Here is a 19,228-nt window from a genome sequence, read left to right on the forward strand (position 1 = left end):
AGCCATAAAAAGAAACAAAATCGAGTCATTTGTAGTGAGGTGGATGGACCTAGAGTCTGTCATACAGAGTAAAGTAAGTCAGAAAGAGAAAAACAAATACCATATGCTAACACATATATATGGAATCTAAAAAAAAAAGGTACTGATGAACCTAGTGACAGGACAGGAATAAAGACGTAGACATAGATAATGGACCTGAGGACACAGAGGGGGAGGGGGAAGCTGGGGCGAAGTGAGAGTAGCATCGACATATATACGCTACCGAATGTAAAATAGTTAGCTAGTGGGAAGCAGCAGCATAGCACAGGGAGATCAGCTCGGTGCTTTGCGATGACCTAGATACGTGGGATAGGGAGTGTGGGAGGGAGGCTCAAGAGGGAGGGGATATGGGGATATATGTATGCATATGACTGATTCACTTTGTTGTACAACAGAAACTAACACAGTATTGTGAAGCAGTTATACTCCAATAAAGATCTATTTTAAAAATGTCATTCAATCTTTGGAATAGGCTTATAGGACAGGTACTACCAACATCACATCTTTGACTGACGGAACAGTCACAGTGAAAAGTAACTCATTCAAGTTTACCTAGCTCATGAGTGTCAAGAGCAAGGTTTGAACCAGGAGTCAGATTTCAAAGCTCATGAGTATAACCACTATACCATACTGCTATGCCAGAGCATGAGCTTCACCTTGAGTTTCCAAATAATATTATGCAGTAGAATCCCCTGGGGTAAAGAAATCAGAGGCTCTGTCTTGTAATTCAGGTAGTCCTTGGATCACAGTTTGCCACGTCCAGTTGCACAGGTCGTGCACTGTACAACTGTACTCAGTGCACCAACCCCAAAAGTGCTACAGGCAATGGAGAGGGAGATGCTGATGCTTCCCATCTCTCCTAGAGGTAGAGAGAAGTGGTGGTATATTTATACAATGAAACACTCTACAGCAATGAAAAGGAACAAATAATACCTGCAACAATATGGTTGAATCTCAAAAACTTGTTATTGTATTGAGAAAAAAAAGCCAGGCACCCAAGAGTATATCTTATGCAACTTCATTCATAGCAGAGAAACCTGGTAGACACAGTGTATAGCCTAGTGATCAAGGTTAACATCACCAGTATTAGGACATATTGGCATCATGAACCCTTTGACATGATGCCACAAGATCATTTTAATGGAATTCTTGCCAAAAAATGCATAATCTCACTCCAACTATGAGACAGCATTGAACAAACCAAAGTTGAAGGACATTCTACAAAATAACTGACCAGTACTCTTAAGTGTCAAGGTCCTTGGAGACCAGGAAACACAGAATATCTGTCCCAGACTAGAGGAGACTAAGAAGAAACAACCACTGAATGAAATGTGGGATCGCGGATAAAATTCTGCACCAGAAGGACATTATTGGAAGAAAGGTGAAATTTAGTACCGTCAGCAGCTCAGTTACCAGATGTTAACTTGAATCACTGATGCTAATTTTCTGTCCTTAACAACCATGCTGGGTGATGTGAGGCGCTAACGTGGGAAGAGGCGGAATGAGGCACATACGGGAACTCTCTGTATTATTTTTTGCAACTTTCCTCTAAGTCTAAAATTAGTTCAAAATTCAAAGCTAAAACCCAGAACAGCCCAAAAATCTAGGCAGTGAGCTGTCCGTGCCGTTGACCCAGCTCCTCCCACAGGCCACTCTGGAAGCAGGGACGCAGACAGTCTGGAAAAGTCCGTGGGTGACCAGACATAACAATGCAGCTCTGCAGCAAGAGGAAACCCTGGGTTCACTGAATGCTTTTGCAGAAACACCAAAATGTAGCCGACGAGGACAGTTTTATTTTATTTAAAAAATTTTTTATTGGGGTATAGTTGATTTACAATGTTGTGTTAGTTTCTGCTGTACAGCAAAGTGAATCAGTTATACATATACCTATATCCACTCTTTTTTAGATTCTTTTCCCATATAGGCCATTACAGAGTACTGAGGAGCGTTCCCTGTGCTATACAGTAGGTCCTTATTAGTTATCTATTTCATACACAGAGGACAGTTTTAGGCTCTCACTTCTGCATCAGATGACGGCTGCTCTCGAGCTATGGATGCACCTGGTTAGGAGGCCTTTCTGCCAATTGCCAGCCTGCTGTGCCCTGGGGTGCAGGCGTTTGGGGGTGTTCTGACCCCACCCAGCAAGGGGGTCGTCTCTCTGTGGAGAGGAGACAGGGCGAGGGCAGCCCGCTGGCCCCCCTGCACAGGGACCAGGGCAGGGCGTGGCCTCCTTCCTTCCCGTGACCCCCTGACTCTGGGGCTGCACTGTCCCGCGTTTGGCACCTGTCCCTTCTGGGTTCCAGTGAGTGCTGTGCCCACGGAGGCTCGTGAGGGTCTCCCCTAACCTGGCTGACTGGACCTGGCTCGGTGGGCTGGGCCTCTGCTAGGGATCTGGGCCCCTCATGGGGAGGGCGTTTAAGCTGATCCTCCAGGGCAGACGCATGGGCCCCTTTCTCCTTTCAACCCCGTGGAGTGTCTAGAAGGATATATTTGAATCTCGGGGATCCCCTTGAGCCATGGGAATCCCAGATGATCGGCTCCTTCGCTGAGAAATCGCTCAGAACTCTGTGGATTCTCACCTCCCCCTTCCATCTTAATCACACGTTTCTCTCTTGATTCTAGAACTTTCTGGTGCTGCTCTTGAACTGTTTGGGGATTTGGTCTCTGCCTTAGGTTGGGCTCTCCAGGAGCAGACCCTGAAACAAACGTTTCGTGGGCAAATCGTTTATTTGGGAGGTGATCCCAGGACAGAGCGGTAGGGTTGTGTGCGGGGAGACAGAGAGGGAGGGAGGTGACGAAGGGGGTGGGGTTGGTCAGTGACCAAGGTGGGCAGCTGAGCTCAGGCACGCTGGGGCATCTGGGACGGGTCCACAGAGCTACACCACCACCCCCAGCCCAGGGGGCGAGGGCGCGGGGTATTTGCACGACTGTGCACTGTTGAACATTTGTACACTTCTGATGGCCACGCCTGAGTGTGGGTGGAACGGGCTTAGCCAGAGACATCGCTCAGCTCAGCTGGGCTGGTGCTGGCAGCTGGGTGTGGCTGGAGCTCCCAGGGGTGGCACAGCTTGAGGACGCCGACAGCACCTACACGTCCCGAGGGAGGAACAGACCACATCTGAGATCAGGATTAGAAATCAGGATTCCCAAGCTCCCTCAGGAGAAGGTTGGAGAAGCAGAGCTGGATCCATCCTACTGTCCAGGGGAGCCCCAGCGTGTCCGGGTACCGCTGAGAACCTGGAGCTGGAGCCAAGAGAACCTGGGGCCCCAGGGAGGATCTGGGGACGTCCGGAGGCCGTCTTGGCCCCTGAGCTGTCGGGTGGCTCAGCGTCCTCACTGCTTGGAGCCGCCCTTTCTCTTTCCCTCCTGTGAATAGCACCAAACCATTTTGAAAACAGATTCCTTAAAATATTTCTGTTAAAAAAAACAAAAGCACCACCTCCTTATTGGTTGTTTTTTTAAGATCAGTCAACCCGTGAGCAGAAGCCTCTTTCGGCTTCGGGGCCTGATGCTTGCAGGGGTCGCCAACCTCACCCACCCGGGGGTCTGCTTGCTCATCCCCCAAATGTGCCAGACACGAGATGGCACTTCTGTAGATTTTTGTTTTCAAATAGAGAAGGTGCTGTCGCAGAAATGAGAGCACAAATCGCCACCAGAATCCTTCACTGTCTAGGGGCTGTCCTCTGGGGTCCCGCTGAGCCACTAGGACGGCTCTGAATAATGGAATCTTCTGGGATGGGGGCAGGGTTGCATCTGTGCTGTCCACGATGGCAGCCACATGTGGCTACTGAACATTTGACATGTGCTCAGTGCAACCATGGAACAGAATTTTTAAATTTCATTTAAATCGAAATAGTTTACGTTTAAATAGCTACATGTAGCCACATGTGGTTACAAAATTGGACTGTGCAGATCTTGAGCAAAGGAAATCCTGAACTCTGGCGGTATTCCCGGCCGCATAGGTAGAGTCAAATGTGTGCACACACGTGCAGGGCTGGAGCCCAGAAAGAAAGCATCTTCTTCCCAGCTCATGTCTTCTCGAAGAGCCAGTTCAAGTCGACGAAGTTACCATGTCCTGCCCTTTGCCTGGGGTAATGACCTTGATCTCAATCAACTAGCATCTCCGAGCCCACCTGTGTCAGGAGTTTGCTCTCCATGACTCCCTGCTAAGGAGCCGGGGTCACACTATTTACCCCCATTGTCTTGGAGGGGGAAACTGAGGCTCGGCAAGCTCCACTGCTCTGCCTGAAATTCACAGCAAAAAAGTGGTCAAGTCAGGGTTTGAACCCCGGTCCACAGACGCCCATGATCCCTGGGCATTTGGGTTTTTCCCTAGAAGGAGGTGGTGTTGCCCTGAACTTTCTAGCACACTCTTTCTCAGATCTCCTGACAGGCATTCACTGAGGAGGGTCCAGCAGACGCCCTGGGGTTGAGATGGTCAGCGCAGGAAGCTCTCTGCTCCCTCGGGCCTCACAGTCGTGGACTCCTGACCACTGGCGGCATCTCTACTCTGACCCCACCTGCCCCCCACCCATGAACCTCATGGTAAAAATACCAAAGAATAACAAGAACTGGATCTCTGCAGTCAGAGGGACAGCATGTGTTTTCCATTTTCTTCTTTCTCTTCCCTGATTCTCTAGACGTGGATTAAATATAAAAATGAACTTCCTCTTCTCAATACACTGTAATGACCTATATGGGAAAAGAATGTAAAAAAGAGTGGATGTATTATACGTATAACTGATTCACTTTGCTGTACACCTGAAACTAACACAACATTGTAAATCAACTAGACTCCACTAAAAATTTAAGGAAAAATAAAAAACCAGAGGGGCTTCCCTGGTGGCGCAGTGGTTGAGAGTCTGCCTGCCAATGCAGGGGACACGGGTTCGAGCCCTGGTCTGGGAAGATCCCACATGCCGCGGAGCAACTAGGCCCGTGAGCCACAACTACTGAGCCTGCGTGTCTGGAGCCTGTGCTCCGCAACAAGAGAGGCCCGCGCACCGCGATGAAGAGTGGCCCCCGCTCGCCGCAACTAGAGAAAGCCCTCGCACAGAAACGAAGACCCAACACAGCTAAAAATAAATAAATAAATTTTAAAAAACAAAAACAAACAAACAAAACAACAGAGAACCTCCTGACTGAAGGGCTGGTAGACACTGTGAAGGGTTGTCCAATGGAGAGATTAGTCTCCAGAGAATTTCTGTAAAGCCATTTCTTATTTTAAATAAACCCAAACCCCCAAAACCCTCAATGATAAAATTCACACATGTTCCTTACAGAAAACTTGGAAAACAGACAAATACAAAGAAATAATATGTACTGTCACTCTGCTGCAAGAATTTTCACTAACCATTTGTTGTATTCCTTTTCAGCTCTTTCTTTCCTTGCATGATTTGTTTTGTCTGTTGTAGTTGTGGCCGCAGATTTTAGGGGGACTTAGAGATCATGGTTCGGTAAAGGTTAAGGAGGATTTGGATCCTACCTGAAGTCAAAGGAATAATTTAGATCACTGCTTTTCAAAACTTCTGGGGTGAAGGACCAGATTTTAAACATTCCAACCCATCACCCGCCCCTGACCACAGGTGGCCCTCCCTCTCGGGACCGGAAGCAGCACGTGCCGCGTGAGCTCACCAGCGTGTTCGCCATCGCCCCGCCGGCTGCTCAGAGCCCTCCACACTATGCCTGGATGCCACAGCAACTCCAGACTGCTCTGAAAGTTTCTAAACTCCTGCTGTCAACATCTACACGTAATTCTTCATAGTAGCTCTGGTCTAGAGCTGGGGTCTGCAAACTACGACCCTTGGGCCAAGTCCTGTCCACCACTTCATTTGTGCTCAGGGTGATTTTTACTTTTGAAGTGGTTGGGAAAAAAATTTTTTTTTAATTTCATGACATCTAAAAATTCTATGAAATTCAAATTTCAGGGTCCATAAATAAAGTTTACACAACAGTGCCACCCATTTCTGCATCATCTGTGGCTGCTTTTTTTTTTTAAATTAATTAATTAATTAATTTATTTTTGGCTGTGTTGGGTCTTCGTTTCTGTGCAAGGGCTTTCTCCAGTTGCAGCAAACGGGGGCCACTCTTCATCGTGGTGCGCGGGCCTCTCACTGTCACGGCCTCTCTTGTTGCGGAGCACAGGCTCCAGACGTGCAGGCTCAGTAGCTGTGGCTCACGGGCCCAGTTGCTCCGTGGCATGTGGGATCTTCCCAGACCAGGGCTCGAACCCGTGTCCCCTGCATTAGCGGGCAGATTATCAACCACTGCGCCACCAGGGAAGCCCTGTGGCTGCTTTTGTTGGACCACCCTGCAGACTGAGTGGTTAAGACAGAGACCCGTTGGCCTGGGAGACCTAAAATATTCACAGTCTGGCTTTTGACAGAAGAAGTTTGGTGATCCCTGCTCTAGATCAATGATTCCTGAGTTTGCTGCCTCTCGGAATCACCGGGAGGTTTAAAAAAATACGCAGTTTGCCAGGCCTTCCCCAGCTCTGTGGACTCGGGGTCTCCAGGGTGGAGCCCGGGACTGTAGGTTTGGAAGGCACCCAACCCCCAGGTGGTTCTGATGATTCAAGGATCTGGACACTCCAGCCAGGTGTGCCTCGGAGATGTGCTTCACGAGCCCCCAGGCTGAGTCACTGGGACGGTCCAGCAGCTTGACTCAGAGTCTCCTAAGGGACAAAACCTCTTCTGTCCTGAGCTGCCTGAAATGTGGGCTCTGCAAATACATTCTGGCAGGTCCAGACCTTCCCAGGACACAGCTTGGATTCACACGTCCTGGCGGGGCCTGGCCTGGAGCCCCTCCTGCCATGGTGCAGCCCTCTGCACCAAGGCCCTCGGCTGTCCTGATGTCCCCTTGGCTTCTCCTGGTCTTGGGAGACTAGAATTCTTGGCCTACCTCAGGGGCAGCTGGAGAAGAGCCCCATGGCCTTGCGTCCTCTGTGCTGGGCGCCCGGCCCGCCTCCTCTGGGCCCCAGCCTCTCTCACTCTCTGGTTTATGTTTCTGGCACCAGAACTGGAGGCCCGAGCCAACTGCACTCATGGCCTGAGCCAGTTCTGTGGGGGAGTTGAGAGGCATGAGCTGGAAGGGAGACTGACCACGAAGCAGGCCTCTCTCCTGCCGGCTCTTCTCTCTCCCCAAACGTCCTCATGACCGTCTTTATACAGTCATCCCTTGATATCTGAGGGACACTGGTTCCAGGACCCCCGTGGATACCTAAATCCGCAGAAGCTCACGTCCCTTATATAAAACGATGTAGGACAGCTGGCCTCCGTATCCGTGGGTTCCACATCCGCGGACCCACCAGCCTTGAATTCCGCGGTTGGCTGAATCTCGGAAGCAGAGCCCGAGGATATGGAAACCCGCCTATATTTCCCGCTCTTTCTGGTTTTAGCCTCAGCTCTGCCCTCTCACTCTCTCCTTCTTGCCCCTCCTCTTCTCTCTGTCTTTCCCTCTTCCCCTGAAATATGCTTTCTCTCACTCCCTGGTTCCTCCCCTCTTGCCTCGAGTTTTCTAGCCAGATCCACTGCTTCCAGGCAGAGCTGAGCCACTGCCTTGGAGGGCTGGTGCCTCCTCCAGAACGAGATGATGCTGGATCAGCTCTTTGCTGGCAGTGGCTCAGGCCTTTGGGCTGGACATGTTCACAGAGTTTATTCTGGGGAAATGTATTCAGGCCCTGCCCTCAGGGAGTTCACAGTTTATGGGCAAGCTGGACAAGCCACAGGCAATTTTAACAGTGTCCTAAAGGGTGATCTGGGGATCAGGATGGGACACTGGGTAGGACAGCACTCAGCAAGACACTGCAGAGTCAAGGAGAGTGTCTGAAGGAGCTCACCAGCTCTGCACGGTGGGAACTGGAGCTGGATTAGGTTCAGAGTGGAGAGCATCCCAGGAAGAGGGATGGCATGTATTCACAGAAGTCCCTGGTCATGCCCCAACTGAACCCCACAGAAGGATCACAGGTGAGAGAGGGCTATGATCTGATGTGCACTTCAGACACCTCACCGGCATCTAGAGAGAAAGGGGTGGTTTAAAAGCAGGAAGGCCACTGGAAAAGAGCTCTAGTGCAGAGAGGTGTGCCCTGGTCTAGGGTAGAAGGGTTGGAGAGGCTGGGAGGGCTTGGAGGAGCATTTAGGGCTTGGGGACTGGATGTGAGTCATGAGGGAGAGGCAGGAGAGAAGGGTGGCATTCAGGTTTCCTGCACAGCTATCTGAATGGATGGTGTATGAGTCAGCCACTTCTGTGATGATGCTGCATAACAAACAACCCCACAATCTCAGTGGTTTACATCAACAACCTTTTAACTTCATACCCATGAGACAGTAGTTTGGCTGCAGTTGGTTAATCTTTAGTGGGTTTGGCTGGGCGTGGTTGGGCTGAGCTTCTGGTTGGGTTCAGGATGCTCCTCTTGACTTCATTGCAGATCCCAACCTAAACAGCAAACTCTTATCACGGAAAGTCACAGGAATGCAATCATGCAAGCATCTTTAAAAATCTCCATGAGTATAACATTAAGTTCAAAGGCAAATTCAAGGCCACCAGGAGAGACAGGAGATAAGGCTTCTGGGGACTGAGAGCTGAGGCTGATTTTCTCCAGAAAACCTAGCTCTTGCTCTCCCTGGGCCAAAAACAAAGTCACTCTTGTGATACATTTCTCAAGTCCTTAAAAGGATGCCAGGGAACAGAGGTGTGGTGACCAGAAATGGGCACAATTGATGTCTACAGAAGTCTTTGTCCATCTAACAAATATAAATTGCACATCCACTCTATGGCAGACCCACCTTTCCCCCTGTGGTGTACACATGCCTGCTGGAATCAAGACCTTACTGTAAAGGCTCTGTTGCCCTAGGATGGAATATAGACTTTTGGTGTCCTAAGATTTAGTTGTACCATCAAATTGTAACTTCAATTAGAATTTAACAATCAATTATGTAAACTTTATAAACTTGAAATTGTAGTTGACTGTAACAGAGATCTAAAAAATAATGACTTAAATCCCCAAGCATTTGTTCTTTCACTTAATAAGAAGTTTAGAAGTAGGCAACCCAGGGCAGAACCCAAGCTTGTTACGTATTTCTGCTCCACTGTCTGTAGAAGTAGTTTCTGCCCTCAGAGTGTCTTCGTGGTCCAATATGGCTGCTGGAGCTCCAGCCATTGTATGAACTGTAGTCTGGAAGAAAGACAAAAGGTAAAAGAGGTATTTCTCTTAATTGAGACAGGTGTCTTTGAAGCAGGTTTCCTGGAAGCCCCACCAACACCCACGCTTACATCTCACTTAGTCACATGTCCACACCTAGCTACAATAGAGATGGGGAAATGTGAGTTTGTCTAGATACATTCTTTCCCTGAATATAATCAATGTTTTGTTATTGTGCCAGAAAGGGAGAACAGATATTGAATGGCAACCAGCACTTTCTACCACACACTCCAAATGTTATTTATGTTTGTTTTTTCCAAAACAGAGAAGCAGTATAGCATAGTGGGAAAAGGCCCTGGCTTGGACTCAAGGCCAATCCCTCTACTTACTGGCTATGCCATCTGGGCAAAGTCACATAATCTCTCAGAGCCTTTGGCTCCCACATCTGCAAAATGGACTGTTGATCGTATTTCCCTTCCAGAAGTATCAGGAGGGACCCAGTGGGATCGAGAACTCTATGAATTATAACCCACTACATAAAAATTAATAATACTGGTAGTAAAATTAAAAGTAGACCAAATACATCTTTGGACCAGAAGGGAACACCTGTTGGTTAGCTTCTCCCTGGACAGAAGTGATTCCCCTCTGTTCTCTGCGTTGCCCCTGCCCCAGCAGGCTGTGGGAGTGGGCGGGATTCAGGGTGTGGACGGGGCTGGGGCCCCGTAGATGCAGACGGTGTCCTCCTGCCCTGGGGACAGTAGGTATCTTAGGAGAGTGTCTACCTGTGGATGGCGCCCCTTGATTCTGTGGTTCTCAGTGGTTCCATCTGACCATTGCTGTTTGGCAGACGGTAACCCCAAACCTACTGGCTTCAAATAATGATTCATTCCCTCTCACGCTTCTACAGATAGACTAGGCTCAGCAGGGCACTTTCACTTTCGTCTTGTCAATGTCAACAGGGACTGCGGGCATCTGAAGGCTTGACTGGGCTGGACCCCCCAGAGGGTTGCCCCACGTGGGTGGCAGCTGATGATTAGCTGTCTCCTTGACACCCCCTCCCCACCATGTGGTTTCTCTGTGTGGCTTGGGCATCTCACAGCATGGCAGCCGGCTTCTGAGTGGGAACCGTCATAAGAGCAAACATTCCAGGGGGAAGAAAGCAGAAACTGCCACTTCCCTGGTAAGCTAGACCAGGAGTGGCATGCATCACTCCCGCCAGGTTCAGGGGTTGGAGGAACACGCTGCCCCTCCCTGTGGGGGAGCTGTGTGAGGAAGGGTGGGGACTGATGGCAGTGTCTTAGAGACCAGGCACCACAGAGACCTTGGCTGTACGTTGAAATTGCTCAGGTGGTAAAGTGCTGCGCCCCGAGTGCACACCGAGACACTGCTGGGTCTGGGAGTCTGCAGTGTGGGTATCACGATACAGAAAAGCTCCCGAGATGATGTTAATATGCAGTCAATGTTGAGAACCATTGGCTTAATCCAACCCTGAAAAAAACCCAAAAGACCCTCAGGGAGGGAAAGACCCCAAGGCTTTGTCCACAAGGACTGGCATGTTCCTAATCAGACTTTAGGAGGCTCTGCTGGCCACACTGGTTTGGTTCCCATGAGACTTTCTGCTCATATGGTGGGAGATAGAGGAACAGCATGAAAGCCACGGTGGAAAGGGTTGTTATTTACTGGGGAGGGAAGTGGGGTGGGCAGTAGAGTTTATAAAACTACCTGGAAGCCTCCTCGATCCAGATTTTTGATCTGAAATCAGTAGTTTGGCCAGTTTTTTCCACTGCATTTGCCAGGAATTAACTTGTGTCAGAAAGTGGTACAAGTTCTAACGAAAATGTCAGAAATCCTGTTTATAGAGCATTTTTGGTCAATCAGCCTACCAATAGTTAATATCTTTCCCCCAAATGGGCGGTACCTAACCATTCATTCCAACACATTCAAATGAATGAATTCCAACACATTCATTTCAGGATGGAGGGGCAGGGAGATTGCTCATGAATATTCATGGTTCTGCCCACTGGCCTCACACATTAGAAAATACTATTTATTCCTAAGGCTAATGAGCTCTTAAATTTCTTTTGTGCGGGAGAAAAAGGTTTTATTTTTCTGCATACTTTATTTTGGTGCCTGTCCAATTTTTGGAAGGGATCTTTCCTTTAAGACCCTGGGCGCATTTCAAGAGCAGAGTGGAGTTTTAAATAAGCCCCGCACACAGAGAAGCCCGTCAGCCTAGCGATGACATTGGTGAAGGCAGCACCAGGAGACAGGTAGGCAGTAGGATGAGAAGTTCGCTGTGAGCCCAGTTCCCAGGGAGATCGGTGTCTACTGGGAGCCAAATAATCACCCCCCCCCCCACACCCTGTGAAAAGCATAAAACGTTGCCATGGAAGACAGCCGTGGAAACGTGAATGTGGATAATACATAATTGGAATTTGAGACTTTTATGCATTGAAGGGACCTTATAGGACATCTTGTCCAATGACCTGTGAGATGTTGGAACGCCCGTTACACAGCACGGAAGAGCGGGGTTGTCCTTTCTCTCTCTCTCTCGCATCCAGTTCTGCCATTACACAGCGTTCCTTACATCCACCCACACATCCTCTCTACACCTTCCGCCCTGCTCTGTGAACCACCTGACGCTCCACGTCCAAGGGGCTGGAATTCTGCAAGTGCCATTTCCCAGGCTCTCTTACCGGCAGGCTTCTGCTGAGTTTCCTCCAAGGGGAGGCATGGACAGATACTGAAAAGCAGCCGAAGAGGAAGCTAATCTTATTCTTTCTGTTGCATACTGAGCCTCCAGCAGAAGCAGCAATAATGCAGGTTCCTACTCAGGTGGCTCCAGGGGCTCTGGGTTATCCCATTTTCCCTGTTGTTCCTCCAGCCCCAAAGGTAATCATGGCTTCCTGCAGGTATTATTCTCTGGGTATCCTGATCTCTCCCTGTTTGCACTTCCAGCCTTTCCAATATCTTTGTAACAAATTCCCTGTATTAAATCTCTCCTGTTGGAAATACCTAAAGAGGTTCCTGATTCTCTGTCTGGACACTGAGTATTGAGACCAGAAGAGGACAATATAGCCAAGCCCAAATATTTGTTGTCACCGGGAAGAGGCATAAATCTTTGTATAGTTCCGGTACCTGCACTAATACAGTTTTCTCTTCACTGTGCCCTCCAGCAGATGCCTATTCTCCTGTGATGCAGCATCCAGGTCTGTCTTCATCCTGACCACTCTCCTCTGAGTACACTCCATTTGGTTACTGCTTATTTCAAGGGATGCCACAGGTGGTGCCCGATCCCCAGCTATGCTAGTCCAGGACAAGGAGCACAGGACTTTCACTTCTCTCTGTCTCAACATCATCCTTTGTGGGGCGAGCCTGTGATCTTGGTGGAGACCGGCAGCCGACACACGGAATTACCCCTATACCTTTGTCACTGTGTTCTTGATAAGCCTTCACTTTTCCATCCAACACTTGTGTTTTTGTGTTCTTAGTTTTTGTTTGTTTTTGGTTTTGGCCGTAGCTACAGGCAGTTACACTAACTCCCACTAAAACTCACTAACCCCACTAAACAGTCCATCATTCTGTAAGGTTCATGGAGGCTCCTTATTCTCTTGTGCAGCACACTTGCTACACCTCCTGGTGTCCTGTCTTCCGTAAATATTCCAGGCGTGACTTCTGTGTTATTGTCTCAGGCACTGATTTAAAACTATTGAATAGAACCCGATGTTGCATAATTGCCCACTCAACAATCATTGCCTGTTCTGTTCATCTTGCTCACAAAACCCTGATCTGGGTTTGGGGGGCAGTGAGCCCAACTTCAGGAGGCATAACTGTCCTGCTTCCCTTTGTCAGATTCTGTTTCAACTCCCCCTGGGGCAGCTGGAGGCAGGTGGGGGAGGCGTGTGACCCAAGTCTGGCCAAGGGGAAGGCTACCAGGGGATTTGGGGGAAGATCTTCCCTCCCTGATAAAGTGGGAAATCTGTCTCACTTTGGGGAACCCCAACATTCCCTGAGATTAGAACTGGAGGGAAAGTAGTTTTGCGGGTACAATAATCACAGGAAACATTGGTAGGCGGTCAGGGAATTGAGTCAGGGAAGGGAAGGTGTCTAACAAAGGGTGTATTATAGGCACTACTGTGGGTGACTGGAGCTTGATCATGTAGGGAAAGTCTTGGAAAAGGTGTAAATCATTTGCTTTGGAGTCATCCCTCAGAAGGACCAGGAAACTAGGGTATTTATATACTAACTCCTTCTCAATCATTGGTTGGGGGTGGCTTTGGGGGATATGAAGTTTTTGTCACTTCTGATCTGATGCTCATGGGTATAGTAGCCTTCTGTGGTTTTCGGAAAAAGTCTTCAGGTAAAGGCAATTGGAAACTGGCTGGAGTTCACTAAAGTGCTAAAGTGGAGGGAGACTGGAACACCTCGAATACCATCTGCTGTATTGTCCCTCCCCCACTTGTATGTGGTTATGATGTCTGGAGCTGCAGCAGCCATCTTGTGATAAGCAAGAGGATGATAAACCAACACTCTGAGGTTGGTGGTACAGGAATGCTGGGAAAATCTATGATCTTTCCTGATGTCAGTGGGCTGCTACACCAAAACTGTCACATCCACAGAATTCTTATTTTATGAAATAATTGTGTCACTATTTCTTAGGCCACCATTACTTGCGTGTCCTGATATTTGTGGTTAAAACTGTTCCACCTGAAACAGCACCAAGGAATGAATGGTTGAGAAGTTCAAAGGCAGAGCTGGCCTGTGCAAGTCACCAGAAACCACCCTCTTGCATTTGAATCCTTGTCTCAGGGTTTGCTTTGAGGGGACACAAAATAAAACACAATCCAAATAACACCTTTAAATAAATATCTGTTAATAAATAGATGAATGGGTGACTGAATGGATATACAGATGGGTGTAACTTCAGTCTCTCCATGTTAAGTAATTGATGATATCCTTATCCCTTGTGGCTAATGGATATCTATTTTGGGTTTTCCTGGATTCTCTCTTTTTGACCTCTGATTGCACATTAGAAGGTTACTTGGCACTAATTGTTTAACTTCTCAGATCTTCTGTCTGCGGTTCTGCAATTGTTTAAAGATCCCTAATAAAGTATTGACTAATTGACTAGATAGTTGATAAATTCCAACTTAGCTCTGAGCAGTGCTGGAAATTAAAGGACATTGTTTTCCTCCAGTGCCCATTAGTAGGAGCTGGGGCAAGGGGCACAGGGTAATGCAGAACAGCTTGGCTTTTGTCAGGAAAAGAAATCCTTCCAGGTGAAACTGTGAGTAATGAGTCAAATCCATTTCACCTGCGTTCACTAAGCAAGGTCTTTTTAAAACTTGCATGTCCTCCAAACGGCATGCAGCCTAAACAATAAGATGTTTGCAAGAGTTGTTTTTTAGAAACTTGGGGTCAGCTGCGTCTAGTTCTAGCAGAGCTAGTTAAGACTGGAAAGGACCACCGCCGTCCAACCAGGCATGCACGAGTGTCCGGCTCAGTGACCTTTTGACATTGGAGGGCCGAAAACTCCACCCTCAGAATGTGCATAGGCCTGTAGCTTAGTTACGCCTGTGGAGAATGACAATTACTGCACCTTTTCCCAATCGCCTTTCCCCATGCTCCCCATGCCTCAGCCCACCCTGCCTCCTTATTCGTTATCCCATAAATACCCCGAGCCCCTTCCCTTCAGGAAGGCAGATTTGAGATTTGTTCTCCTGTCTCCTCGCTGGGCTGCCTTGTGAATAAACATTCTCTTTGCTGCAAACCTCAGCATTTCAGCGTTTTGGCTTGCTGTGCGTCAGTCAAGACGAACCTGGTTTGGTAACACAGGTAGGCACAGCTAAAAAATGTTTCCCTCTTGTCCAAAACCTTTTGGTTGTAAGTGACAGAAATCCAACTCAAATTAAGCAAAAAAGGGACTATGTTTGTTCTAGTAACCACAAGGTCCAAAGACAATATGGTTTCAGGTACAGCTGGATCCAGTGGCTCTGGTGATGTGGGCTGTCTCTCATATCTCAACTTGACTCTATTTATCCTCATTCTGCACACAAGCTCTCTTCTCATGGCAGGTGGAATCCCAGGCATCCCCAACTCCAGGGGTACCTTCTCAGTTTACAATTCTGATTTGCAAGCCTTGTATCCAGTCTCTCTCAGGATCCCATATTAACCTCAGGGAGGATTCTGATTGGACTGGCCTGGGCTCATCAGAGTGTCCAGGAGGATGAAATGTTCTGATTGGCTACCCTGGGTCACATGCCCACTGCAGTGGCTGAGGAGGAGGGGGGTGGTGAAGGGATTATCAGCCCCACCAGGACCATGGGATGAGAGGGAGCTCCCAGAGTAACCATCAGATGGAGGCTAGGAAAGCATGCTGAACAGCAAAAGCCATGACTGCTACTGCCCACTTCAGCTTCCTGATCTTCACTGACTCTGATAGTGCAACATGGGATTTACCAGGTGCCCCCCACGGCTGCCCACAGGGCTTAATCCTCTCACCCCCTTCCTGGTGTCAGGGTGGGGTCGGGGGCACACACATTCTCATGCCAGCCTAAGGATAAGTGTGTCCCCGAGACAAGGATTTGGGTATAGGTAGTTAATTTGAGAGATGACCCCAGGACACATGGGGAGGAAGGGAATAAATGGGACAGAAGAGAAGAGAACCAATGAAGGGTGTGTTCATGACAGAAGGAAATAGGGCTCAAGCACCCCTGGGGACCTTCTGAGAGACTGTTTAAAATTCCACACACCAAACGATTCCACAGAGTTGTCTACTGAGGGGCGAGGACGCCGGGGCCCTTTCCATCATTCCTCGTTGCTTGGGGGCTGCACCTGCGGGCGGTCTCTCCCGGGCTCTTCTGGCTGCACGTGCTGGGGCAGGGCAGAGGGAGCCGTGGGTGCTGGAGGGAGGAAGTCTTGTCCGCCGAGGCCATGAGTGACTCTCAGAGCGGCCCGGGGGTGTGGGCTGATGCCACAGTCTGTTACATCTTTGACCACTGTAACGGCCACAGGGCTAGTATTACTCCATTTACCAGCCAAGTACACTGAGGCCCAAACAATTTCAAAGCTTTGATACCAGATGTGCAGTAACAGTGGCCAATCCGCTTTTTAAATAAAATAACCTCGTTGACAGACTTCGGGGTTGTAAAAGTTTCTTCCAAAAGTTCGACCTGCATCCTGTTTTGAGTTTGTTACTGCAGTTGCTTACTAGCTGGCATTAATAAAGACCCTGTCTGTTATTATCTGATACTCATAACCGTTTAGAATCTCAGGAAATAGACCCACGGGTGAGAAATACCAGAGTTTGATGTTTCAGAATGTTGATGTGGGCTCAAGATCAGCCTCAGCCCAGCAGGGACCACAAGATAGTGGTCCACCTTGTGAAATATTTCCTGCCAAGAAGGGAAACCACCGCTTATCATGGGGGCCACTTCATGCCCCACTATGAACAAGGACCCTGCAGGCAGCGCTCCATGGGAGTGGCTTTCAATGTTTCAAACATCACGAATTTGATGTTTTGATGGGTGTGAAAGCCCCCAGAACGTCGATTCTCACAAATCAAGGACTAGCTGGGGCCTGGGCTCTGTCACTTAGCTCTCAAGAGGCCAGGCTAGGAAACTTGGTAGAAAGGGGCCTCGGGGAATTCTTTGGTTTAGACGTGAAGATGAGACAATGGGATAAACGTAACTTGCCATTCTGCTGCAGAGTAAAATGAAGAAACCGGCTGAGAAGCAACTCCCTTGGACTTCCCTGGTGGCGCAGTGGTTAAGAATCCGCCTGCCAATGCAGGGGACACAAGTTTGAGCCCTGGTCCAGGAAGATCCCACATGCCACGGAGCAACTAAGCCCATGCACCACAACTACTGAGCCTGCACTCTAGAGCCCACGAGCCACAACTACTGAGCCCACGTGCCACAGCTACTGAAGCCCACGCGCCTAGAGCCCGTGTTCTGCAACAAGAGAAGACACTGTAATGAGAAGCCCGTGCACCACAATGAAGAGTAGCCCCCGCTCGCCCCAACTAGAGAAAGCCTGCATGCAGCAACGAAGACCCAACACAGCCAAATAAATAAATAAATGAAAAAAAAAAAAATAAGCAACTCCCTTGGGTTTAGCTGTGCAGCCTTGAGCAAGTCACTTGACCTCTCTGGGTCTAGCTATTCACATATAAAATGCAGGAGTTTAGTTAATCAAGTGGTCAATACAAGGCACTGGGGCTACCACTGCCCCCTCCCTGCCCATGGCATAGGATGCTATTCAATTATGACCCTTTACCTCTGAGCTGAGTGTTGGCCTCAGAATCCTTCTCAACACAAGTGTGCCAGGAGCCACGACTGAGAATCAGAGTCAGTAGGTGGGCTGAAGCCCATCTGCCATCCCTGGACTGAATGGCTAAGTTCCTTCTAATTTTAACTTGTTGGATTCTGTGAACATGTAAACCAGGGGCTGGCAAACTGCCTGCAGGCCAAATCAGCCCATTGGCTGTTTGCGTAATTAGTTTTCTAGAACCCAGCCAGACCTACTTGTTTACATATTGTCTGTGGCTGCTTTTGTGCTCCAGCGAGTGGCAAAGTTGGCTGGTTGTGATAGACTCTAGGGCCTGTGAGGTCTAAAATAGTCCCCATCGGTCCTTTGCAAAAAAAGGTTCGCCACCTTCTGATTTAAACCCGACTCCTTCTCTCCAGTCTTTTCTTCCAGATCATGAGTGAAACTCCTCATCGTCCCTGAGGGTCGTTTGTGGCTGAGCGTGCTCCAGGTGCCTGGGGGCTTCGGCATCCCTGAGTTGGAAGGAGAGAAGGACAGAAGCCAGAGGGAAGATACAGGGGATGGAAACCTCCCAGGGGGCGGCGGGGGCGGGTGGTGAATGGAGGTTGGGGGGAGCTGGGTTTAGTGAAAGAAAAGATAAAGCTGCATCCAGACGAGAGAGCAGAGGTCTCCCCTTTGTGCTGTCACTGAAGGGCCACCCTTGTGAGCTGGGCCGGGCATCCAGGTGGACCCACCTTCTGAGGCTCTGGGCTCTGAGAACCCTGGGGTGGCCGGCTGCCCACTGGCTTCCATGAGTAGTTTGGCATGAAACGTGCAGCCTGGGCCCTTGTATTGTTTCCTGAAGGAAACAACCACCTTTCCTGGTCTGTGGACAACCCCCGTCACCTGCCTGGCCGTTGGCAGGAGTATTAACGGCACCCCTGACGGCCGCCCGGGAGCGGGGACCTCGGTGGTGCTCCTACAGCTACACAGGACGGGCTGCACGTCCACTCTCAGTCCGTGGGGTCCGAGTGCATCACCGAGGCAAGTCTTCCGTAATTCTCGGGGGTTGAAGTAAACTCTACAGCCTCGTCTCTTTTCCCACCCCGCCCTGGCCGTTGGGATCCCTTTTCCAACACATGTGTGCTTTGCTGCTAATACTCATACCCGCGGCTTCAGGCGCCTGCCCTGGGGCACTGCGGCCACACCGCCCCCCGCTTAGAGCCTGGAGGGCCTGGGGGTCTAAGTCTCGGTGCTGGGCAGCTCCCCTGCCTTCAGCTGTAACTCCTGCCCAGTCCCCTGCGGGTCTGCTGAGGCTGGGCCTGGGTCAGGCTCTCAAACACACGGGCGGGGCCAGCACCAAGCCCTCAGGGACTGGGTTAATGAATACACAGCCACCCACTTTTAGATTCGACAGTTTATTACTCACATAGACAGCGAGAAGAGAAGCCAAAGGTGTTAGCCTCCCGGGCCCTTGTCCCACACACCAGAAAAGGGGGACATCAACACCAGAGGCCGGATGACCGCAGTGCGACTTGCTGAGGAGCCACTCCTGGGCTGCGGACCCGGGACCCCAGGAGGATTGGCCTCAGGACAGCCTCCTTCCGGGCCTCCGCCCTCTCCTGCTCTGAGGATCAAGGCGTCCCCTAGGCTCGGGGTTAGATTCCTGTTGCTGCTCTCACAAATTATCGCAGACTTGGTGGCTTAATACAAATTTATTACCGCACAGCTCTGGAGGCCAGAAGTCTGCCGTGGGTTCCTCCGGGCTAAAATCGAGGTGTTGCAGGGCCGCACTCCTTCTAA

At 49.5% G+C, this 19,228-nt stretch overlaps 1 long non-coding RNA gene across 5 annotated transcripts; it reads right to left on the reverse strand.

The window, feature by feature from the left end:
- Nucleotides 1-1,828: 1,828 nt before the first annotated feature.
- On the reverse strand, nt 1,829-18,174 carry LOC309645915. 5 transcript variants are annotated; one of them, XR_014255115.1, is made up of 3 exons: nt 17,456-18,174; nt 9,112-9,211; nt 1,829-8,472 (listed from the first exon to the last, which is right to left on the reverse strand). It is a non-coding gene; the product is annotated as an uncharacterized lncRNA (long non-coding RNA). The 5 variants fall into 5 exon arrangements; XR_014255116.1 differs by having other exon boundaries at nt 1,829-8,052; nt 8,354-9,211; XR_014255117.1 differs by having other exon boundaries at nt 1,829-4,731; nt 7,877-9,211.
- Nucleotides 18,175-19,228: the final 1,054 nt, after the last annotated feature.

Source organism: Balaenoptera physalus (assembly GCF_965194825.1).
Source record: "Balaenoptera physalus genome assembly, chromosome: 16".
Classification (NCBI taxonomy): Eukaryota; Metazoa; Chordata; class Mammalia; order Artiodactyla; family Balaenopteridae; genus Balaenoptera; species Balaenoptera physalus.